This window comes from Vitis riparia, chromosome 7, assembly GCF_004353265.1.
Source record: "Vitis riparia cultivar Riparia Gloire de Montpellier isolate 1030 chromosome 7, EGFV_Vit.rip_1.0, whole genome shotgun sequence".
Lineage (NCBI taxonomy): Eukaryota > Viridiplantae > Streptophyta > Magnoliopsida > Vitales > Vitaceae > Vitis > Vitis riparia.
Window position 1 is genome coordinate 10,005,410 of NC_048437.1, and position 26,683 is coordinate 10,032,092.

The 26,683-nt window shown below is 38.1% G+C and overlaps 1 pseudogene; it reads right to left on the minus strand.

Moving 5' to 3' along the window:
* Positions 1-726: 726 nt before the first annotated feature.
* On the minus strand, positions 727-26,277 carry LOC117918026 (annotated as a pseudogene).
* Positions 26,278-26,683: the final 406 nt, after the last annotated feature.

The following is a 26,683-nucleotide window of genomic DNA, read 5'->3' on the forward strand; positions in this document are numbered from 1 at the left end:
AGTTTTCAAAATTCTCAAACCGAATCGACCTTTTTTATTTTTGAAAACCAAACCAATACGATCAGTTTTGATTGATTTGGATCAATTTATCGATTTTTTTCGATTTTGCTTACACCCCTACCTATAACATTCGAACTTACTATTTGAAGTCTACTTTACTACTTTGACAATATGTCATAAGGTATAATTGTGAATTGTATTGATGTGAATGTGAAGGGTAAAGATGATTATTACAAGTGAAAGAATTAGATAATATACTCGAGCAATTATTTGATCAAGTTGAGGTACTTGTAGAAGAAGGGATTAAATTTGAAATATAGTGAAGGATATTTTATTATAATGTGAGATTACTTATGTTGTGTGATATAAGTTTTTGGGATAAATTATATATAGCATTACAGGATTGAAGAGTAAGAATGAAAAATAATGAAGAGATGAGAATTTAAAGTCAAAGCAAATTCGAGTATACAATTCTAATTGTTTTGTTTCAAAGCAAAGATATCCACTTGGCGGTTCGTCCTATCATATATTCATGACCAAGAAGTGTTGAATTCTTTTTTGAAGAGGCCCTAAAAGGAGAAGGAATGCTTGAAAGTTGGAATGCCAACAAAGGTCTATTATTAAACTCAGTACCCATTTTGGTCATGAATATTTATACTAATCATCCAACCTAATCACTCATCACCAAAGGAGCTAGTACCTTGATATGATTTATCAATTCGATCATCACTTGAGAGAGTTCTCAATGTCTACTACAAACCGGTACTTGACATCGCTCTTAATCAGCCTCTCCAAAGCTTCATTTGCATACTGGATTGGAACTACTTCAATGTTTGGATGTATTTTGTGGGCAGCACAAAAATCCAGCATTTCTTGTGTTTCTTTCGTCCCGCTTGTTGCACTTCCAGAAATGGTTTTCATACCTGTGCCATATTCACTTCAATTAGTTTTAATTTTGTGAACCCAATTGCAGAAATTTCAGTATTGTACAAATGAAAGTCTACATATATTACCTACAAGAATGCTCAGAGGATTGAGCTTGACTTCATCGGGACAGACCACCGGGACAAAGGTGGCAGCAGTCTTTAGGAGTGACGAGTATAGGTCGAATGAATGATTCGCAGATACTGTGTCTATTATGAAGTCAAGTGACTTCACCATACCCTGCATTTCACAACAAAATTAATGACCTTTATCATCAATATTTCACTAATACAAAACCCTAAGCTCTTTTAGGGAAGTGTTTTCAAAAATAGTTTTTACAACTTGTTCTCTCATATTTTTATAACAAAAGTCTATATGAAAAACCTAAAATATTCTTAACTTATTATATATATATATATATATATATATTTTAAATTGGGTTTGACAATATTTTTACTTATTTTTAGTGAAACTATTTTTTTTTTTTTGAACGTTTTTAGAAAAATCATCAATCAAGTGTTTATTCAAAACACATTACAAGTGATTTTCACATTATAATGATATTTCATATTTTTAAAAGTATTTCTTAAAATTTACCAAATATCAATTTTTTTTAAACACTTTTTAAATTAAAAATGGTTTTTAAAATTAATGTCAAATAAACTTTAAATTAAATATATATATATATATATATATATATATATATATATATATATATATATATATATATATATATATATATATATATATATAGTGTTTTATTCTTAATTATTCTTCATATTTGTAATATTTTAAGAATAAAAAATTATTTTTTGTTTTTTAAATTTGTTATCCAACATGTCTTTTTTTTTTTAATTGTGAAAAACAAAAAATTGTTTTAAAAAACAGATATCCAACAAGCCATAATCCTTCCCGTTGTAAGCTCTAGGGGCTTCCGAGCATGCACTCACAGTCTTCTCTTGTTCGTTGGATGAAACAATAAACTTGTCAGCTCCAAGCAGATTTAGGGCTTCCTCTTTCTTGGAAATGCTTGTGCTGAAAACAGTTACATTCAATCCGAAGGCCTTCCCAAACTTGACAGCCAGGTGACCTCTTCAAATTGATAAATGGTAGTTTTTTCTATTCATATTTTCATTCGTTCATGTACAAAGTATATATAGAGGGTAATCACCATTCTAAGAATGGGAAGGAATAATACAAGGAAAGAATGATATAAGGAAATAACAAATAATATCCTAATATCTCAACTTTCCTAATATCTCAATATTCCTAATATCTCAACTTTCCTAATATCTAAACATTCCTAATATCTCAACACTAAATGATATAAGGAAAGCATTCCTAATATCTCAACACCCCCCCTCAAGTTGGTGCATAGATGTCACACATGCCCAACTTGTCTAAAAATTTTGAGAACACTTGACTTGAGACAGCTTTCGTGAGGATATCGGCCAATTGATCTTCTGATCGAATCTTAGGCAATTCCACAATCTTATCATCCAACTTTTCCTTAATGAAGAATCTATCCACCTCGACATGCTTTGTACGATCATGTTGTATTGGATTATGAGTGATTACTACTCAAAAAGTGCTCTTTCATAGCTTGTAATTAACTTTTTTAACCACTTTTGAGTAGTAGTTATTGCCTTTTAACCCAATTAACATGTTAAGGACCCTTGCAATCAATTCTAATCAAATTGTGTAAGTTTTGGTGTTTTTGATAGCTTTTTGATCACCAAAGCAATATGAGATTGAGGAGAGTTATTTGGAATCCATGGCAAAGCAATGAAGAGCTCAAATTCATGAAGAACCAAGCTTTGGAGCTCCATAGCCCTTTGCCAAAGTCGTTCAAAGTATGCATGGAAAGAACAAAGGAGAGAAGCAAGGAGAGAGGAAAAACAGAGTGAAGAAAACAGAGGACAACAGCTGCAGTCTTCCTTCGCACTTTTGGAGCACTTCCCGAAGTCCATTTTCTACATGCTATATACCATTTCAAAGCTTAGGAAGTCAAAAATCCAATGCTTCAAATGATGCGCAATTTGGAGTCGAAATGAGGAAGTTACAGCCGTTGGAAGCCGATCACTCTAAGTTGAAGGAAGATTTTGCAAAGTGCTGCGAAATCACCCTTTTGTTGCGAGATATTTCGCAGTCTTTTTGCACAGTGATTTGGAATCCCTCCTGAAGTTTCATGACGCGATGAAGGCCAAACACCACAAGATGAAAGCTAATTTCGCAGCGGTGTGGAATCAGCCATTTGCTGCGAAATGATTTCGCAGCCCTTTTTGTACATCTGCGAAATCTCGCAGACCTCATTTTGCACAGTGCAACGGTCCTGAAGCTTCCCGATTGTTGTGCACCGACTCTTTTAGATCTTTTCTTCTGATATTTTTGTGTCTAAATTTCCATTTTCTCCTTGTATTCAGCCACTCATGTAATTCCTTAGCTAGGAAGTATCCAAGGAAGGGTAAATTACCTTCCTATATAAACTCTCAGGGAGACTCTCGGAGGAGCTTGTTCCAGGGGATCCTTTGTACAAATTTGCAAGGAAGTAAAATACAGAGCACTTGCTCTGCTTTTCATATATATTCTTGTTTTCTCGTTAGTTTTCTTTCTAGCCAACCAAACTCTAAGGATTTTTCCTCAGAGGATGAGAGGTTAGGCTCTTTGTCTCTTGGAGTGAAGAAAGCCGGGTAAGTTCCCTCATGCATAAATTGGAAGTTTTGTTGTTTTAGTTTTTAATGAAGAGAAAGTGTGACCCGTTAATGGTTTTTATCTTTTTAGTTAACTTAAAACGCCTTTAAATCACCTGGGCCAACACTTGGTAAGGCAAGTGATCTCCGTCCATGGAGATTCACTAGTTTACCCCTTGCGAGCCTCTGGGAGGTGACTTAAAGGTAGGATTTTCTAGAATTGCCAACACTTGGTAAGCTTTTGGATTCCAAGGAGACATCCATTAGTTATTTCTTGCGAGCTTTTGACGGGTAATCCAAGGTTAAAGATCACCTTGAATGGCAAGTGCTAGGTGAGAGGTATGAGCCATTGCAAGGTGCATCAGTGAGAAGGATTTAGTGTTTGAACCCATTAATGGGAAACATCTGTACAACACCAGTTGGAGAAGGAACTATATGTTAATTCTCTAATGCGAGGAAAAGAAACAAGTGACCAGAACTCCCTTTTTGTACAAGGAATCTGAGCCTAGTGATCTAAACTCCAAGAAACACTTTTAGTTGTAATTAAAATCAGTTACTATTATTTTTTGTTAGCTTAAAACCAATCCTTTTTCATTCAAACATCTTTATGTTTTCTTTTAAAGCTAACCTTGAAATGAAAAGGCACCAATCCAGCTTTGAATTAATATCATTTGCAAAGTGAAAACTGATTACTACTCAAAAAGTGCTATTTGATAGCCTTTTAATTAATCCTTTTAAACACTTTTGAGTAGTAGTTAGTGCCTTTTAACCCAATTAGCATGTTAAGGCTCCTTGCAATCAATTATAATCAAATTGCCTTAAGTTTTGGTGTTTTTATAGCATTTTGACCACCAAAGCATTATGAGATTGAGGAGAGTGATATGGAATCCTTAGAAAGCTTTGGGAAGCTCAGAGGCATGAAGAATCACAACCTTGAAGCTCTTATGCCATAAGCAAAGTGGAAATGCAAAAGGGGAAGCAAAGAGGATTCACCATGGAACATTCTTGATGACAGTCACTGCGGCTAATTTTGGAGCCCTTCCGAAGTCCATTTCCTGCATACAATATGTCATTTGAAAGCTTGGGAAGTCAACAATCCAATGCCTCAAACCGTGTGCAATTTGGATCTGAAATGAGGAAGCTACAGCCGTTGGAAGATAACTGCTCCAAGCTGAAGGAAGAAAGACTTCAGTAAAGTGCTGCGAAATCACCATTCTTGTTGCGGAATGGTTTCGCAGCCTTTTTGCACAGTGCTATGGAGTTCCCCTGAAGCTTCACGCCGCGATGGAAGCCAAGCACCACAAGAGGGAAGTTAACTTTGTGAAGGTGATGAAGCAGCTGGCTGCTATGAAGAAATTTCGCAGCTCCTCTTGTGCACCTGCGAAATTTCGCAGACCTCATCTTTCACCTGCGAAGTGGTCCTTAGTGCTTCCTGATATTTGTAACCGACTCTTGGAGATATTTTTCATTAGATTTTTGTTGCCTAAATGCCTAAATTCTCCTTGTAAGTCACCAATGATAGTTTTCCTTAGCTTTTAAGTTAGGAATTTAGCAAAATACCATGGGATAGCTGTAATTGGGATTTTTGGTATAAAAGAGAGCCCGAGGAGCCTGTTCTAAGGGTGTTCTGGTTGTTGAACCTTTTGTAAGTTCCAAAGAAAGAAATACAAAGAGCTTTAGCTCTTGACTACCTTACCTTCTCACTTCGTATTTTAATATTTTTTCTAAGTTATGCACTCTCTGAGGAGTTTTCCCCAGAGAATGAGTAGCTAAACCTTTTAGTTCCTTGGAGTTAAGGTTGCCGGGAAAGGTTCCAAGTGCATCAATCAGAAGCTTTGTGGTTTCAGCTATGAATGAAGAGTAAGTGTGTCCCGTGAATGGTTTCTAATGTTTTTAGTTAACTTAAAACACCTTGGAGTCACCTGGGCCAACACTTGGTAAGGCAAGTGATCTCTAACCGTGGAGATGCACTAGTTTACCCCTTGCGAGCCTTTGGTAGGTGACTTGAAGGTAGGATTTTCTAGAATAGCCAACACTTGGTAAGCTTTTGGACTCTAGGAGACATCCATTAGTTACCTCTTGCGAGCTTTTGACGGGTAATCCAAGGTTAAAGATCACCTTGAATGGTAAAGGCTAGTGAGAGGCTCAAACCATTGCAAGTTGTATCAGTGAGAGAATTAAAGCTGAAATCCAATTAAGGGATGCATTTATGCAGCACCTGTTAGGAATTGACTTTATGTTAATTCTCTAATGTGAGGAATTGAACCAAGTGACCGGAGCTATGCTTTTGCATGAGAAACCTCCCCTGTATACCTGAATCTCCAAGGAATGCTTTTCTTCTTAAGTTATTTTCATCACTTGTTGTGTTGTTAATCTAAGTCCAAACCTTTTTCAACCAAAGTTTGTGTTTTATTTCTTAAGCTAATCTTGAAATGAAACAACACCAATTCACTTTGAATTGGTATCATTTTTTACTTGAGTATCCTTCCCAGTGGAACGATCCTAGAGCCACTATGCTATAGTAGCTTTGTATTTGCTACCCTAGTTCATGGTGTTATAGGTTAAAAATTTTGTTGATTACACCTGCCATCAAGGAGCACCAGCTGGACATACATCAGCTGAGACACCAATTAGGCATGAATCAAATGGCGCCGTTGCCGGGGAAGGTGTCAAGAATCAGTGATACCATTTCAGTGTACTTGTGATTTTCATCACAAGTGTGGTAAAGTTTCTTTAGCTTTATTAATTCTCATCATTTTCGTCTTACTAACTCATAATTTAAATTTAGCTTTTAAATTCAGCTTAGTTTTATTTTGTTTTTGTAGCTTTGTTCTCTTTTTGTTGTCCTCTGTTTTCATTTTAGTTTCAAATAGTTGCTAGTTGTGTATGCCAAAGTGGATACGAGGTAGTAGAGGAAGGCTTGTTAGAATTGAATCACCTCATACTAAGGAATTGGAATTGAGCTTGAATATCATGGAGACTACTCCTGAAGAGCAGCATAGTCACCAAGTTCGTCAAGACAATCTCAATGAATTTAGATCAATGAGGGACCGTATGCATCCACCTCGTATGAGTGCACCATCATGTATAATACCTCCTACAGAGCAGCTAGTTATCAGACCATATATTGTTCCACTTCTACCAACTTTCCATGGAATGGAAAGTGAGAATCCCTATGCACATATTAAGGAATTTGAGGAAGTTTGTAATACATTCCAAGAGGGAGGAGCTTCAATTGATTTGATGAGGCTTAAGTTATTTCCTTTTACTTTAAAGGATAAAGCCAAAATTTGGCTTAATTCTTTAAGGCCAAGGAGTATCCGTACTTGGACTGACTTACAAGCTGAATTCCTTAAGAAATTTTTCCCCACTCATAGAACAAATGGCTTGAAAAGGCAAATTTCAAATTTCTCAGCTAAAAGAATGAGAAATTCTATGAGTGTTGGGAAAGATATATGGAAGCTATAAATGCATGTCCTCACCATGGCTTTGATACTTGGCTATTGGTGAGTTATTTTTATGATGGGATGTCATCCTCAATGAAGCAACTCCTGGAGACAATGTGTGGAGGAGATTTCATGAGCAAAAATCCGGAGGAAGCTATGGATTTCTTGAATTATGTAGCTGAAGTTTCAAGGGGATGGGATGAGCCAACCAAAGGAGAAGTGGGAAAGATGAAGTCTCAACTGAATGCTTTCAATGCTAAGGCTGGGATGTATACTTTGAAAGAAGAGGATGATACAAAAGCAAAGTTTGCAGCTGTGACAAGAAGATTGGAGGAGCTGGAATTGAAAAAAATGCATGAAGTGCAAGCTGTTGCTGAATCATCAGTGCAAGTGAAGCTTTGTCCTAAGTGTCAATCCTATGAACACTTGGTGGAGGAATGCCCTATAGTTTCAGCTGAAAGGGAAATGTTTGGAGATCAGGCAAATGTTGTTGGACAATTTAAGCCCAATAACAATGCACCCTATGGAAATACTTACAACTCAAGTTGGAGGAATCATCCAAATTTTTCATGGAAGCCTAGAGCACCTCAGTACCAACAGCCGGATCAGCCATCTCAGCAATCTTCAAGTCTTGAACAAGCCATTGGGAATCTCAGCAAGGTAGTGGGAGACTTTGTTGGAGAACAAAAAGCCATCAATAATCAGCTTAATCAAAGAATTGACAGAGTGGAGAATATTCTGAACAAAAGGATGGATGGAATGCAAAATGATATGACTCAAAGATTTGATAATCTCCAGTACTCAATATCAAGGCTTACAAATTTGAATACAGTGCAAGAAAAGGGAAGATTTCCTTCTCAACCCCACCAAAACCCCAAGGGTGTCCAAGAAGTGGAAAGCCATGAGGGGGAATCATCACAGATGAAAGATGTCAAAGCCTTGATCACTCTGAGGAGTGGTAAGAAAATTGAGCAGCCACCACCTAAGCCACCTGTTGAAGAAGAAGAGACAAGAAGGAGAGGAAATGAAAGACAAAGAAGGAGAGATCAGTGATAAGAAAGAGGACTCTGAGTCAACAATGAATGCAAATCCAGAGAAGGAACTTCTGAAGGAAGAAAAGCTGAAGAAATCAACTTCTCCACCTTTTCCTCAAGCATTGCATGGGAAGAAGGGGGTTAGAAATGCAGCTGAAATTCTTGAAGTATTGAGACAAGTTAAAGTCAATATCCCATTGTTGGATATGATTAAGCAAGTCCCAACATATGCAAAATTCCTAAAGGACTTGTGTACTATCAAAAGAGGGTTGACTGTAACTAAGAAAGCCTTCTTGACTGAGCAAGTAAGTGCAATCTTACAGTGTAAGTCTCCTTTGAAGTACAAAGATCCGGGAAGTCCTACCATTTCAGTCATGATTGGAGGAAAGGTAGTGGAAAAAGCTTTATTGGACTTGGGAGCAAGTGTGAATTTGCTTCCATATACTGTCTATAAGCAATTGGGGCTTGGTGAGTTGAAGCCAACAGCAATTACTCTATCTCTAGCAGATAGGTCAGTAAAAATTCCCAGGGGAGTAATTGAGGATGTCTTGGTTCAAGTTGATAATTTCTACTATCCAGTGGATTTTATTGTTCTTGATACGGATCCTACTGTTAAGGAAGCTAATTTAGTTCCTATCATCCTGGGAAGGCCATTCCTTGCTACTTCAAATGCAATCATCAACTGTAGGAATGGGCTCATGCAACTCACTTTTGGCAACATGACACTTGATCTCAACATTTTCTATATGTCTAAAAAGCAAATCACTCCGGAAGAAGAAGAGGTCCAGAGGAAGTGTGTATTATTGACACTCTGGTAGAGGAGCACTGCAATCAGAATGTGCAAGATAAGCTGAATGAAAGTTTTGTGGATTGTGAGGAAGGTTTGTCTGAACCCCCTAATGTGCTTGCTACTCTACAAAGTTGGAGAAGGATAGAAGAGATTCTACCTTTGTTCAATAAAGAAGAAGGAGCAGATAATGAACAAAGAGAACCACAGAGGATAGTCATCAAGAAAGAATTGATGAAGAAACATATGCCTCTACTTTTCCTCCAAGCATTGTATGGCAAAAAGGGAATTGGTTTCGTTGCCATCATACACAGCAAGCCTCAAATGAAGGATACTAACTTCATATGGGATCCGGGCAAGCTAAATCAGGATCAAATTCTTTGATGGACTTAGTCTTTTTAAAGACTAACTAGTCCATAGCTTTTTGTTTTACTTATTACTTGTTTTAATTTTGATTTCAATGCTTTAATTTTGATTTTAATGCTTTAATTCTACTTTGTTTTGATGTAATATAGGTTTTTGGATGATCAAAATCAGGAGAAAATGCAAAGGAAAAAATCGGGAAGAAATCGGAGCGAAAACAGAGCAAAAACAGAGCAAAAACAGGGGAGGAAAAGAGCTCTGCGAGATTTCGCAGCCAAAGAGGATTTCTCTGCGAAAATGGTTTTTAGTTGCGAAATCACTTCGCAACACTTTTAAACCCTCTGCGAACGATTTCGCAGCTGCGAAACCGGTCTTTGGCACACGAGTGCCACTCCGCAGCACAGGAACCCCATTTCGCAGCTGCGAAGTGCTCTGCGAACCACTGAAGCGTAAAAAAGCCCCATTCCGCAGCGATTCCTCAGCAATTTCTCCATTCCGCGGGGTGTTTCGCAGCTGCGAAGTCACCTTTTGGCACACGAGTGCCATTTCGCGGTACAGTGACCCCAATTTCGCAGCTGCGAAACGGCTGCGAACCACCAAAGCATGAAAGATCCCATTTCCGCAGGGAAAGCTCCATTTCGCAGAAGATTTCGAAGCTGCAAAACCAACTTTTGGCACACGAGTGCCATTTTTGCAGCACGGTGACCCTTATTTCGCAGCTGCGAAACGGTTGTGAAGCATAAAAACTCCCAATTTCGCAGCCAAAGTCCCAATTTCGCAGGGTATTTAAAAGCTGCAAAATGGCTGCGAACGTAAAAACTTTCAATTTCGCAGCCAAAGCTCCATTTTGCAGGGCACTTTTGGGCTGCAAAATCACCTCCAAGCTTCGAAATGGTTATGAAATGATCTCCAAGCTTCGAAGTGGCTACCAAATCATCTCAAAGCTTCGAAATGGCCTTCAAATTGTGAAATTAACTTGCAAAATGGAGGGAAGTTTGCAAAAACACCTTGCAAAGCTAAGGGAAGTTGCTAAAATGCCAACAAAGCCCCACGACCATGCATATAAAGATGAGAGCTCCACACACCAGCTGAATACCCTCTGGAACTCATGAACAACTACCTCTCCATTTCAACCATGACCAAGACTAGAGGAAAGCCCCGTGTACCCTGAGATCACACACATGAAGCCTCTCATTCCATTTCTTACCTCCTTAAACCATCAAATCCCATAGCTACCAACTGAGAGCTCCAGTTGAGAAGACTATGCCACCTAAGGAGACTACCAGAACAGAGGTTGAAGTTTTGATCCAACCCACTCAAGAGGCCACCACAGATGCATCAGCTCCACAGGACTCTACCATTACTTGATCATCTTTTTATTTTTTGTCTTTACATATTATATTAGTATACATAATTCCATGTTTTGATGTCTTATATTCTGGGATTGGATGTATTACTGATGATATATCATATATAGACATCAATTTTTTGTTTAAACTTGGCATTTTTCTATTTTCTCTACTCACTAACTCTTTTGTTTTTTTTGAAACATGTGGTTTCTCCATTCAATATTCGAAATTGAAATCGATCAGGAGGTACCACTTCCTCCCTTTATTTTTGATCACCCATATCACATTGAGGACAATGCTCAGCTCGGTTGGGGGGAGATGAAATGAGGAAGGAAGTTTGCTAAGTTGAAGGAAGTATGCTAAGTTATTTTGATATTTTAGCTTTGTCTAGTAAAATAATTATGTTATTTGGATAATTCAGTTGTGCCTAGTAATTTAATTGTAGTTTTTGCTTATTACTACAATCTCCATGGATTTTGAGGAAAAATTTTCGAATTAAAATAGGAGAAACTGAACTTTTGCTTTGCATCTAACTTAGAGTTTGGATTATGCTTGCTAAAGTGGTTCAATTGTTGAAACTTCTATTGAAATCAAATTTAGTCTTTCCACTTTAAGCTATCCACATACTGTGCACAATAGATTCCTTTTATAAAATGAGAAACTATTTCCCCCTTGACTTAGAAAATTTTGGGACTTGGTATCTTTGACCTCATTTTAATGATATTGAGACACCTTATGAAAGGCCAATGAGCCTTTGAAAAAAAAGAAGAGAAGAAAAAGAAAGAAAGCAAAATGCTTGCTTGCCTTGAAACCCGAGCAAGGTCTGAAAGGGTATATGGTGAAAACCTTTGAAACCTGATGCCCTAAGCCTTCATTGGTTGGGAGTCATCGGCCTCAATGCTCGTTACAAGGGTGGATAGGTGGAGTTAGCATTTGGTAGGCAAAAAGGGTATATGAAAAAGTCCGGGGTGAAATCCGAGGAGCTAGTGGTTGAAAGATCCTTAAAGCTTGATGCCCTAAACCTTAATTGGTTGGGAGTCATCGATGGACCCCCGTTATATGGACAAAACAGAAAAGAATGCCCCTTAAGCCTGCTTGACTAAAAAAAAAAAAAAAAAAAAAAAAAAAAAAAAAAAAAAAAAAAAAAAGTGTGTTCTCTGTTTATTGAATTTGGTCAAGTTTGCTAAAGTGTTGAAAAGAGATAGGTTGGGGGGAGAGATTAGTTTAGCATGCTATATTTGGAACCTATCATATTACACTTAGATTTTTGTGGAAGATTAAAGTTTGGTTCTTTGGAAGTGAAAATGGTTTTAAAACTTCAATTTGCATAATGCATTCCCTTGATCAGTGGTATTTAGCAAGGTTGCTGATTTCTCTTGTTGAAATATTGAAGTTATAGTTCTTTAATGTTCCATGAGAGAGTTTTTCAGTCATGCCTCTTAAATATTTTTTGGAAGTGATTAGCATGATTTGTAAATTATGGTAATTTTGTTTTGTTTTTCTCTCCTTCATTGCTAAGGGACTAGCAATATGTCGGTTGGGGGGAGTGATTACTACTCAAAAAGTGCTATTTGATAGCCTTTTAATTAATCCTTTTAAACACTTTTGAGTAGTAGTTAGTGCCTTTTAACCCAATTAGCATGTTAAGGCTCCTTGCAATCAATTATAATCAAATTGCCTTAAGTTTTGGTGTTTTTATAGCATTTTGACCACCAAAGCATTATGAGATTGAGGAGAGTGATATGGAATCCTTAGAAAGCTATGGGAAGCTCAGAGGCATGAAGAATCACAGCCTTGAAGCTCTTATGCCATAAGCAAAGTGGAAATGCAAAAGGGGAAGCAAAGAGGATTCACCCATGGAACATCTTGATGACAGTCACTGCGGCTAATTTTGGAGCCCTTCCCGAAGTCCATTTCCTGCATACAATATGTCATTTGAAAGCTTGGGAAGTCAACAATCCAATGCCTCAAACCGTGTGCAATTTGGATCTGAAATGAGGAAGCTACAGCCGTTGGAAGATAACTGCTCCAAGCTGAAGGAAGGAAGACTTCAGTAAAGTGCTGCGAAATCACCATTCTTGTTGCGGAATGGTTTCGCAGCCTTTTTGCACAGTGCTATGGAGTTCCCCTGAAGCTTCACGCCGCGATGGAAGCCAAACACCTCAAGTTGGAAGTCCACTTTGCAAAGGTGTTGAAGCAGCTGGCTGCTATGAAGGAATTTCGCAGCTCCTCTTGTGCACCTGCGAAATTTCGCAGACCTCATCTTTCACCTGCGAAGTGGTCCTTAGTGCTTCCTGATATTTGTAACCGACTCTTGGAGATATTTTTCATTAGATTTTTGTTGCCTAAATGCCTAAATTCTCCTTGTAAGTCACCAATGATAGTTTTCCTTAGCTTTTAAGTTAGGAATTTAGCAAAATACCATGGGATAGCTGTAATTGGGATTTTTGGTATAAAGAGAGCCCGAGGAGCCTGTTCTGAGGGTGTTCTGGTTGTTGAACCTTTTGTAAGTTCCAAAGAAAGAAATACAAAGAGCTTTAGCTCTTGACTACCTTACCTTCTCACTTCGTATTTTAATATTTTTTCTAAGTTATGCACTCTCTGAGGAATTTTCCCCAGAGAATGAGTAGCTAAACCTTTTAGTTCCTTGGAGTTAAGGTTGCCGGGAAAGGTTCCAAGTGCATCAATCAGAAGCTTTGTGGTTTCAGCTATGAATGAAGAGTAAGTGTGTCCCGTGAATGGTTTCTAATGTTTTTAGTTAACTTAAAACACCTTGGAGTCACCTGGGCCAACACTTGGTAAGGCAAGTGATCTCTAACCATGGAGATGCACTAGTTTACCCCTTGCGAGCCTTTGGTAGGTGACTTGAAGGTAGGATTTTCTAGAATAGCCAACACTTGGTAAGCTTTTGGACTCCTAGGAGACATCCATTAGTTACCTCTTGCGAGCTTTTGACGGGTAATCCAAGGTTAAAGATCACCTTGAATGGTAAAGGCTAGTGAGAGGCTCAAACCATTGCAAGTTGCATCAGTGAGAGAATTAAAGCTGAAATCCAATTAAGGGATGCATTTATGCAGCACCTGTTAGAGAATTGACTTTATGTTAATTCTCTAATGTGAGGAATTGAACCAAGTGACCGGAGCTATGCTTTTGCATGAGAAACCTCCCCTGTATACCTGAATCTCCAAGGAATGCTTTTCTTCTTAAGTTATTTTCATCACTTGTTGTGTTGTTAATCTAAGTCCAAACCTTTTTCAACCAAAGTTTGTGTTTTATTTCTTAAGCTAATCTTGAAATGAAACAACACCAATTCACTTTGAATTGGTATCATTTTTTACTTGAGTGTCCTTCCCAGTGGAACGATCCTAGAGCCACTATGCTATAGTAGCTTTGTATTTGCTACCCTAGTTCATGGTGTTATAGGTTAAAAATTTTGTTGATTACACCTGCCATCAAGGAGCACCAGCTGGACATACATCAGCTGAGACACCAATTAGGCATGAATCAAAAACCCATCCCAGTGAACGATCCTAGAGCCACTATGCTATAGTAGCTTTGTCTTTGCTACCCTAATATATGGTGTAATAGGTTATAAATTTTGTTGATTACTCCCTCAATCAAGGAACACCAGCTGGACACGAATCAGCTGAGACACCAATTAGGCATGAATCAAATGGCGCTGTTGTCGGGGATGGTGCCACTTTGCAGTGATATGATCTTTTGAGAACACTTGTGATCTTCATCACAAGTTTGGTGACTTTTCTTTTCCTTTTACTAACTCTTTTTATTTGTTTTTGTTTCTCTCTTTGTTCATATTTTAGTATACCTTTTATTTAGTTTTTAGTTTACCTTAATTTTCTTTCTTTGAATTGTTTTTCTTTTGTTTTCTTTTGTGTTCTCTGTTTTTAATTCACAAATTGCTAGTTGTGCATGCCATATTGAATATGAGATAGCAGAGGAAGCCATGAACTTCATCAGTTATGTGGCTGAATTTTCAAGAGAATGGGATCAACCAAATGCTAGAGATATGGGAAGAATGATGTCTCAACCTAATGCTAAGGGTGAGATGTATATTTTGAATGATGGCATGGACATGAAGGCAGAGATTGCAGCTATGGAAAGGAGATTGGATGAGCTAGAAATGAAGAACATGCAAGAAGTGCAAGCCATCTCTCAGACACCATTGCAAGCTATGTCTTGTGCCATTTGTCTATCTTATGAGCACTTGGAGGAAGAGTGTCCTACCATTCCAGCCGAGAAGGAAATGTTTGGTGATTGCAACACCTACAATTCCAATTGGAGGGACCATCCAAATTTCTCTTGGAAACCACAGCCACCTCAGTATCAGCAACCTGCTCAAGCACTTCAGCAAGCCTCAAACCTTGAACAAGCTATGATGAATCTTAACAAGATCATGGAAGACTTTGTTGAAGCTAAAAAATCCATCATTGATCAAGTCAGTCAAAGAATTGACAGTGTGGAGAGTTCATTGAACAAAAAGAGGAATGAAGTGCAAAATGATCTATCTCAGAAGATAGATAATCTCCAAGATTCAATCTCAAGGTTTGCCAACCTCAACACAGTGCAAGAGAAAGAAAACTCTCCTTCTCAACCTTATCAAAATTCCATGAGTATCCATGAAATGGAGGCTAAGGAGGGAGAATCTTCACAAAAGAGGGAAGTCAAAGAAGTGATCACTCTGAGGAGTGGTAAAGAGGTTGATCTGCCCACATGCAAGCTAGAGCATGAGGTTGAGAGTGAAACAGAGAAAGAAAAGAGGGAGGAAATCAAAGGAAAGAGAAAGGGGAAAAGTACAGAGAAAGATGGCTATGATCTTAAATTAAATGAAGAACCACAGAGGATAGTCATCAAGGAAGAAATGATGAAACACATGCCTCCACCTTTTCTCCAAGCTTTGTATGGAAAAATCATACAAACCAAGTCTCAAGTGAGAGATGCAAACTTCATATGGGATCCGGGCAAGCTGAATCAGGATCAAATTTTTTGATGGACTTAGTCTTTCTAAAGACTAGCTAGTCCATATTTTTTTGTTTTATTTATTACTTGTTTTAATTTTGATTTCAATGTTTTAATTTTGATTTCAATGCTTTAATTTTGATTTTAATGCTTTAATTCTACTTTGTTTTGATGTAATATAGGTTTTTGGATGATCAAAATCAGGAGGAAATGCAAAGGAAGAAATCGGGAAGAAATCGGAACGAAAATAGAGCAAAAACAGGGGAGAAAAAGAGCTCTACGAGATTTCGCAACCAAAAAGGATTTCTCTGCGAAAACGGTCATTTGTTGCGAAATCAGTTCGCAACACTTTTGAGTCCTCTGCGAATCCAAGAATGGCACACGAGTGCCACTCCACAGCACAAGAGCCCCAATTTCGCAGCTGCGAAGTGGGCTGCGAAGCTCTAAGGCATAAAAAACCCCAATTCCGCAGTGATATCTCCATTTCGAAGGGTGTTTCGCAGCTGCGAAACCGATTTTTGGCACACGAGTGCCATTCCGCGGTATAGTGACTCCAATTTCGCAGCTGCGAAGTGAGCTGCGAAAGTGGTTTTCTCTTGCGAAACCCTCATTTTTGCTGCGAAATCGGTCTTCCTCTGCGAAACCACTTTTTGGCACATGAGGGCCATTTGGAAGCCCAGCACCCTCATTTCGCAGCTGCGAAATGGCTGCGAAACCTCCACACCTTAAAATCCTTCAGCGCGCACACCATGAACAGACATGTCACAGTCGCACCCCCATTTTGGCAACTATTGGACACATTTGGATCACTTTCCAAAGTTCATTTCATGCATACCATATATCTTTTGAAAGCTTGGGAAGTCAGGAGTCCATAGCTTCAAACGGTGCTCGATTTGGATTTGAAACGGAAAAGTTATGGCTGTTTGAAGATGATTGTGCAAACCATGAGCGGAAATGTCGCACCTCCATTTTGCTACTGTTGGACACATTTTTGAAGCACTTCTTGGAGCTCAAATTATGCATACCATATCTCGTTTCAAAGCTTGGGAAGTCAGGAGTCCAGCGCTTCAAACAATATGCGATTTGGAGGTGAAATGAAGAAGTTATGGCCGTTTGAAGACGAGCACGCAAAGCTGAGCGGGAATTTTGCAATCGAGACGCCATTTGGAAGGGTGTTTCGCAGCTGCGAAACCACTTTTGGCACACGAGTACCATTTTGCAGCACAGTGACCCTCATTTCGCAGCTGCGAAACGGTTGCGAAGCTCCAAAGTGTAAAAACTTCAAATTTCGCAGCCAAAGCTCCATTTCGCAGGGTATTTCGAAACTGCGAAACCACTTTTTAGCACATGAGTACCATTTGGAAGCCCCGTACACTCATTTTGCAGCTGCAAAATCACTTTTGGGCTGCCAAATCACTTTTGAGCTGCGAAATGACTATGAAATGATCTTCAAGCTTCAAAATGGTTGCAAAATCACCTCAAAGCTTCGAAATGGCTGCAAAATCATCTCCAAGCTTCGAAATGGCCTTCAAATTCCGAAATTGACTTGCAAAATGGAGGGAGGTTTGCAAAAACACCTTGCAAAGCTAAGGGAAGTTGCTAAAATACCAACAGAGCCCCACGCACCAGCTGAGTACCCTCTGGAACTCATGAACAGCCACATTTCTCCATTTCAGCCATGACCAAGACTAGAGGAGAGCCCCGCGCACCCTGAGATCACACATAAAGCCTCTCATTCCATTTCTTACCTCCTTAAAACCATTAGAGCCCATAGCTCCAGCTGAGGAGACTATGCCACCTAAGGAGACTACCAAAGCAGAGGTTGAAGTTCTGATCCAACCCACTCAAGAGGGCACCACAGATGCATCAGCTCCACAGGACCTTTCCATTACTTGATCATCTTTTTATTTTTTGTATTTACTTATTATATTAGTATAAATAATTCCATATTTTGATGTCTTATATTCTGATATTGGATGTATTACTGATGATACATCATATATAGACATCAATTCTTGTTTAAACTTGGCATTTTTCTATTTCCTCTACTCACTAACTCTTATGTTTTCTTTGAAACATGTGGTTTCTCCTATACGACTCAGACTTCATGTCACTAAGGAGGTACCACTTCCTCCCTATTTTTAATCGCTTTTGTCACATTGAGGACAATGTTCAGCTTGGTTGGGGGAAGAGTTGAGGAAGTAAGTATTGCTATTAATGCTAAGTTATTTTGGTAATTTAGTTGCTTTTTGCTTAATTTAAAAATTTTTTAAAGTTTTTTATTCTACTCTCCATGGTTATTAAGGAAAAAATTTCAAAATGAAAAGGGAGAAATTGAATTTTTGTCTTTTTACTTGACTTAGAGGTTGTATTATGTTTATTAAAGTTGATGAATTATTGAACTCCTATTGATTTCAACCTTAGTTCTTCCACTTTAAGCTATCCACACACTGTGCATAATAGGTTCCGAGTATAAGATGAAAAACTATTTCCCTCTTGACTTAGGAAAATTTAGACTTGGTACCTTTGACCTCATTTAATAGTGTTGGGACACCTTATAAAAGGCCAATGAGTCTTTGAAAAAGAAAAAGAAAGCAAAATGTTTGCTTGCCTTGAAACCCGAGCAAGGTCTGAGGGGTATATGGTGAAAATCTTTAAAACCTGGTGCCCTAAGCCTTAATTGGTTGGGAGTCACCGACCTCAATGCTCGTTACAAGGGTGAATAGGTGGAGTTTAACATACTGTAGGTGCTTGGGTATTAAAATTCATTCTCAAAAGTCCGGGGTGAAATCCGAGGAGTTAGTGGTTGAAAAATCCTTAAAGCTTGATGCCCTAAACCTTGATTGGTTGGGAGTCATCGATGGACCCTCGTTACATGGACAATTTAGAAAAGAATGCCTTTAAGCTTTGTACTCCTACAAAGAAAAAAAATTGTGAAAGAAAAGAGGTGCATTCTTAGCCTATTGGAGGTTGATTAGTTTGCTAAGCTTTGAAAAAAAAAAACTAGGTTGAGGGGAGAGATTAGTTCAACATACTATATTCGGAAACTAATAAATAACACATAGATTTTTGTGGAAGAGTAAGGTTTGGACCTTTGGGAGTGGAAATTATTTTGAAGCTTAAATTTGCATAATGTCTACTCTTTATGAATTGTGACTAGGCAAATTATTTGATAGCTCCTATTGAAGTTTGAGTTTTATTTCTTTAATGTTCCATGTGAGAGTTAGATCAGTCATGCCACTTAAACATTTTTTGAAGTGATCAGCATGATGTTGTAAATTATGGTACTTTTATTTTATTTTTCTCTCCTTCATTGCTAAGGGACTAGCAATATGTCGGTTGGGGGGAGTGATTACTACTCAAAAAGTGTTATTTCATAGCTTGTAATTAACTCTTTTAACCACTTTTGAGTAGTAGTTATTGCCTTTTAACCCAATTAACATGTTAAGGACCCTTGCAATCAATTCTAATCAAATTGTGTGAGTTTTGGTGTTTTTGATAGTTTTTTTATCACCAAAGCAATATGAGATTGAGGAGAGTTATTTGGAATCCATGGCAAAGCAATGAAGAGCTCAAATTCATGAAGAACCAAGCTTTGGAGCTCCATAGCCCTTTGCCAAAGCCGTTCAAAGTATGCATGGAAAGAACAAAGGAGAGAAGCAAGGAGAGAGGAAAAACAGAGTGAAGAAAACAGAGGACAACAGCTGCAGTCTTCCTTCGCACTTTTGGAGCACTTCCCGAAGTCCATTTTCTACATGCTATATACCATTTCAAAGCTTAGGAAGTCAAAAATCCAATTCTTCAAACGGTGCACAATTTGGAGTCGAAATGAGGAAGTTACAGCCGTTGGAAGCCGATCACTCTAAGTTGAAGGAAGATTTTGCAAAGTGCTGCGAAATCACCCTTTTGTTGCGAGATATTTCGCAGCCTTTTTGCACAGTGCTTTGGAATCCCTCCTGAAGTTTCATGACGCGATGGAGGCCAAACACCACAAGATGAAAGTTAATTTCGCAGCGGTGTGGAATCAACCATTTGCTGCGAAATGATTTCGCAGCCCTTTTTGTACATCTGCGAAATCTCGCAGACCTCATTTTGCACAGTGCAACAGTCCTGAAGCTTCCCGATAGTTGTGCACCGACTCTTTTAGATATTTTCTTCTGATATTTTTGTGTCTAAATTTTCATTTTCTCCTTGTATTCAGCCACTCATGTAATTCCTTAGCTAGGAAGTATCCAAGGAAGGGTAAATTACCTTCATATATAAACTCTCAGGGAGACTCTCGGAGGAGCTTGTTCCAAGGGATCCTTTGTACAAATTTGCAATGAAGTAAAATACAGAGCACTTGCTCTGCTTTTCATATATATTCTTGTTTTCTCGTTAGTTTTCTTTCTAGCCAACCAAACTCTAAGGATTTTTCCTCAGAGGATGAGAGGCTAGGCTCTTTGTCTCTTGGAGTGAAGAAAGTCGGGTAAGTTCCCTCATGCATAAATTGGAAGTTTTGTTGTTTTAGTTTTTAATGAAGAGAAAGTGTGACCCGTTAATGGTTTTTATCTTTTTAGTTAACTTAAAACGCCTTTAAATCACCTGGGCCAACACTTGGTAAGGCAAGTGATCTCCGTCCATGGAGATTCACTAGTTTACCCCTTGCGAGCCTTTGGGAGGTGACTTAAAGGTAGGATTTTCTACAATTGCCAACACTTGGTAAGCTTTTGGACTCCAAGGAGACATCCATTAGTTATCTCTTGCGAGCTTTTGACGGGTAATCCAAGGTTAAAGATCACCTTGAATGGCAAGTGCTAAGTGAGAGGTATGAGTCATTGCAAGGTGCATCAGTGAGAGGGATTTAGTGTTTGAACCCATTAATGGGAAGCATCTGTACAACACCGGTTGGAAAAGGAACTATATGTTAATTCTCTAATGCGAGGAAAAGAAACAAGTGACCGGAACTCCCTTTTTGTACAAGGAATCTGAGCCTAGTGATCTAAACTCCAAGAAACACTTTTAGTTGTAATTAAAATCAGTTATTATTATTTTTGGTTAGCTTAAAACCAATCCTTTTTCATTCAAACATCTTTATGTTTTCTTTTAAAGCTAACCTTGAAATGAAAAGGCACCAATTCAGCTTTGAATTAATATCATTTGCAAAGTGAAAACCCATCCCAGTGAACGATCCTAGAGCCACTATGCTATAGTAGCTTTGTCTTTGCTACCCTAGTATATGGTGTAATAGGTTATAAATTTTGTTGATTACTCCCTCAATCAAGGAGCACCAGCTGGACACGAATCAGCTGAGATAGGTAACCTAGATAGGTAACCTAAATCCTGTAAGAGAAGTCTTAGTCATAATGCCTCACAAAGTCCTAGAGCCATACCTCTAAATTCTGCTTCTACACTTGAACGAGCGACGACATTCTGCTTCTTACTTTTCCATGTCACAAGATTACCACCTACAAAGGTAAAGTAACCAGATGTAGATCGCCTATCATCCACTGCACCGGCCCAATCAGCATCAGTATATACTTCTATACTCTGATGATTAACATTTTTAGCGAACAAAATTCCCTTCCCAGGAGCATTCTTCAAATACCTCAAAATACGCATAACTGCATTCATATGTTGCTATCCAGGATTATGCATGTATTGACTCACTACACTCAATGCATAAGCAAGATCTGGTCTTGTATGAGCTAAGTACATTAATCTCCCCACAAGTCTCTGGTATCTTCCCTTATCAGTTGATACTTGATTAGGCTCAACACACAATTTCAGACCTTCTTCTATTGGTGTATTAACAGGTTGACATCCCGACATTCTAGTCTCCTGTAAAAGATCTAAGGCATACTTTCTTTGAGACAGAAAAATTCCTTCACTTGATCGAGAAACTTCAATCCCAAGAAAGTATTTCGGAGGACCTAGATCTTTCATTTCGAATTCTCTAGATAGATAATTTTGCAAAGCTTTTCTTTCTTCAGGATCATTTCCTGTAACTACCATGTCATCCACATATACAATGAGTACGGTAATCTTACCATGTTGCTTTTTCAGGAACAAAGTATGATCTGAATTACTTTGACGATAGCCAAAAGCTCTCATTGACTTTGTGAACCTTCCAAACCATGCTCTTGGGGATTGCTTCAACCCATGCAATGACTTCTTCAATTTACACACCTTCTGACATTGTTTTTCTGACACCATGCATCATGGTGGAAGATCCATATATACTTCTTCAGATAACTCGCCATGTAGAAAGGCATTTTTCACATCGAATTGTTGTAATCGAATTGTTGTAATGGCCAATCTAGGTTTGCAGCTAAAGACAGTAATACTCGAACTGTGTTGATCTTAGCTACAGGTGCAAATGTCTCTGTGTAGTCAATTCCATACGTTTGAGTGTACCCTTTTGCTACCAGTCTTGCTTTAAATCGTTCAATACTTCCATCTGCCTTGTACTTCACAGTATAGATCCAACGACACCCAACTGGCTTCTTTCCTGGTAGACATTCTACGAGTTCCCATGTTTCATTCTTCTGCAATGATTTCATCTCTTCATTCATGGCTGCTTTCCACCTTGGATCAGCTAAGGCTTCCTGCACACTGTTAGGAATAGCTACAGTAGATAATTGATTTACAAATGACTTATTTGATTCAGACAAACGATGGTTAGACACATAGTTGCTCATGGGATATTTGACTTTGGTAGACAATTCAGGTTCATATGTGGGTTTAGGAATACCTCTATTATGACGGTGTGGTAACCGTTTCATGAATGGATCAAGTTCCAAATTAAGAACACCTTCAACAGACGACGATTGGTTTGGTATTTCAGTGAAGACATCTTTGGACCCAAATTGTTGACCACTCATATCCAACTCACCCGCTTCTTGGTTCACTAGTTCAGATTGTCCAAATTCATTTTCCTCAGAGATATGATAATCATAATCGAGAGTCTGAATTTCCTTATGGTACTCCCCCTAAAGTTCAAACTCAGATGAAAAATACATCGAATCTTCATGAAACACCACATCCATTGTAATATACATTTGTCGAGTTGGAGGATGGTAACATCGATATCCCTTTTTGTGTAATGCATATCCAACAAACACACATTGCAATGCATGAGAAGTTAACTTGGTGCGTTGGTGTTTGTGTAGATGCACAAATGCCACACAACCAAAAACACGAGGAGGTAGATTTGGGACAGTTGGGGCAACTACGACATTAGTAAGAGCTTGGAGAGATGTTTGGAAGTTAATTGAGCTGGAAGGTACCCGATTGATCAAATATGCGACAGATGTGATTGCTTCTCCCCAATAAGATATCGGTGTTTTTGCTGCTATCAAGGAAGCACGAACAACCTCTAACAAGTGCCGATTTTTCCGTTCAGCGACTCCATTTTGCTGGGGTGTATTGGAACAAGTGGTCTGATGAATGATGTCATGTCCTTCCAAATACTTTTGAAGATCAGAACTTTGATATTCTCCACCATTATCACTACGCAGAACCCGAACCTTTGCATTGTACTGAGTTTCAATCATTTTATGAAATTTTTGAAACAACAAGTTCACTTCATCTTTGGTCTTCATCAAGCATAACCATGTCATTCTGGTACAATCATCAATAAAAGTAACAAACCAACATGAGCCACTCAAAGTTGGGACTTTGGATGGACCCCAAACATCAGAATGTATAACCATAAAAGGAAACGGACTTTTGTTCAAAATTAACGGAAATGAAACACGATGGTTTTTAGCCAATTCACAAATATCACAACGGAAACCAGAAATATCACTCTTTGCAAATAAACTAGGAAACAATTTTTTTAAATAACCAAAGGAAGCATGTCCCAAACGTCGATGCCACAACCAAATTTCAGACTTTTTCTTCTCCCCCTCAGATCCATCTGCCATCAAGGCTTGTTGCAACTTATTTGAATCCTTTGATTGCAAGTCCAAGAAATAGAGTTTTCCCCGCTTAATACCACAACCAATCGTCTGTCTTGTTTGGATGTCCTTAATCACACAAAATTCAGGCCAAAAAATGACAATACAAGATAAGGCTGCGGTGATTTGAGAAACTGACAAAAGATTGTAATCTAAAGATGGAACAACTAAAACAGAATCCAAATTCAAAGTATCAGTAAGAGTTAAGGATCCTTCCCCAATGACTGGGGTTGTGTTACCATTGGCTGTGGAAACAATTTTTTGTGAGGAAGGTCTAAGGGGTGAAACCTGTCTAGAATCAAAAGTCATATGATCTGTAGCACCAGAATCAATTATCCATGCACTATTAATAACAGGTGTAAAAGTATTTAAAAACTTACCACCATGATCTGTAGCGGCTACCAATGCAGAGGCTTTCTCAGCAACATTAGCCTCTGTTTTTATTTCGGCAACAGTTGCAATCGAGGTTTTCTTGGAATCCTTCTTCCGTTGATCACGATTATTATCATTAATAACAAAGTGTTGATAGCCTAAACATGATCTAAAGGTCCATGGTTCAAACCCTCGGTTCCTCATTGTTTTCCTGGTCATACCAAGAGTCGTTGCTTTGAAATTGTGGGATATCCAGATTGGTGGGATCAATCTTATTGCAGTGAGTGCATTTGAAGGTTGACTTATCAATATTAGGGCTTGTCTTAGGATGGATGATTGCTGTCGGACTACCATAGCGACAAAATATCCAGGATTTCAGTTCCATGGCTCTGATACCATCTTCAAATTGATAAATGGTAGTTTTTTCCATTCATATTTTCATTCGTTCATGTACAAAGTATATATAGAGGGTAATCACCATTCTAATAATGGGAAGGAATGATACAAGGAAAGAATGATATAAGGAAATAACAACTAATATCCTAATATCTCAACTTTCCTAATATCTCAATATTCATAATATCTCAATATTCCTAATATCTCAACTTTCCTAATATCTAAACATTCCTAATATCTCAACATGACCAAGGCTACCTAGCCCAACCACACCTAGAGATTTCCCAGGTTGGTTCATCTTATGGCGCACCATGTGACAGTAGTCAGTGATCCCAGCACACAGTAAGGGTGCTGCTGAAGCTGATGGGTACTGATCTGGTATGCTCAAGCCATGGAGAAGTGTTTGATATGATGATCAGTTAATACCTTTCATGAACCACAATGAAACTAGAATATCCTCCCTTCGTGACTGAACCATCCACATCAACCCATTGATCGTGTAGAGTGCTCCCTTCGAGCAATAAACTTCAAGACGCTCGTTACAATACTCGCATTCCCTGCACGAGTCGAGATATGCTCCCACTCCCACTCTATCCCCGACTTTGAAGCCATGAACATTAGAACCAACCTCCTTCACAATTCCGACAATCTCATGTCTGATACACCACAAAGGAACAGTTAATCCATCGGTACTACGAATAGTTGTTTGGGTTATGGATGTAAAGTCAGAGAAAGCAAGAGATAGATACTCACCCGAGGACTACAGGATATATAGTCTCCCAACTTGTTCCTGGTATACACTACATCAGCATAACAAACCCCACAGTGTGTAATCCTCAGTGAAACATCGTCCTCCCCAACATCCCTGTCCAAATTTTTTTCGAAATTATGGAATTAACATTTATAAGTGAGCTAGTTTACATTTCTTCCCATACATTCTAGTAAATGTGTAAGGGGATAGAACCCCCGACGTGTCTCTGGCTGTCCATCCCAGGCAGTTACCCTTCGCCATGTCTGAACTCAATGTTTTTTATATCTACATAAATAATTCACAGTGAAACATCAGAAGAATAATATTGTTGGTTTCGGCCATGGCAATGAAATCAAGAAGAGAAGAGAAGCTTGCAAGCTTGAGACATACATGCAATGAAGTAAGAAGTCCAAAGGTTGGAGTGATGAAGAGATGAAGAGATCAAGATACTATATTTATAGATGACAGCCTCTTCAAACACTACTTACAGTTTCACCTGCTTGTTTTAATCTTTTAAGGTAATATAATATATAAAAGCAAATTCCAAGTTTCTGAAGGAAATATATAATATTTGTTATTAATTTCTTAATTAAATGTATGTGGATTCCATGTCCATGGCACCGTATCATAGATTGGGCCATCAATAATTAAGCAATCTTCAAAATAGGGTATTGATTGTACAAAGTGTTTCTAATATTTTAGACACTTAAAGATATTTATAATTCTAGTGTCAAAAAGATTATAAATGTTTTTTAAAATTATTTTTAAATACATTTTAATTCTATATTTTCAAGAGTTTTTAAGAATTTAGTGTAAGATGACAAAAAAAAAAAAAAAAAAAAATTGATGATAAGCTGAGAAAATAGTATTTGGTTTTCATAATACAAAATTTTATTTTTAAAATAATAATAAATTAATTTTAAAAATTAATCCCAAAAACTTATTTTTGAGAATTGGTCTCGAATAAGGTAATGTGTTTGGTAGTCTTCGTTTTTAGTGAAAATATTTTTTAAAAGAATCACTTTTAAATATTTCTGTAAAAAATACTATAAGTGATTTTTTAAGGGAAAATTAGGTTTTGGGCTGTTGATGTGGAAAATATATGATTTTGATAACCTAAATATACAAAATATGAGATCCAATTATTAATATGTAAAGTAATATCCAAAACGTGCACTATCTACTGTTTATTTTTCCTCTTCCCAGATTGCCCCTAAATCTCTCCATGTCATCAGCAAATCCTCCCATGTCAGCAGAACAATTTGAAACTTTCATTCTCAAAGCACAAAGAAACCCAACCCGAACAACTTTTCCTACCAATTTGGCCAGCACCACCCTCATCTCCTGCAACTTCTCTGCTCTCCCATTCGTTTATCTCAAAACCCGTAACTCCAACTCCAGAATCTCATTTATCAGAACCCCAAACCCAAACCCTCCAATTCTCAGTAAACCCAAACACCCAATTTCTACATTTCAGAAAAGGGGTGGCCTTCAAATTTGTCAGAGCTCCTTCAACACTCAGAATCCAGAAAACCCAGCTGCTGAAAATTGAGCTAAATTGGAGAGTGAGAACGGAGATGGTGGGGATGGAGGAGACTGGACAACATCAGCTCTGCTTTTCGTGTTGTGGGTTGGACTCATCTACTATGTTTTC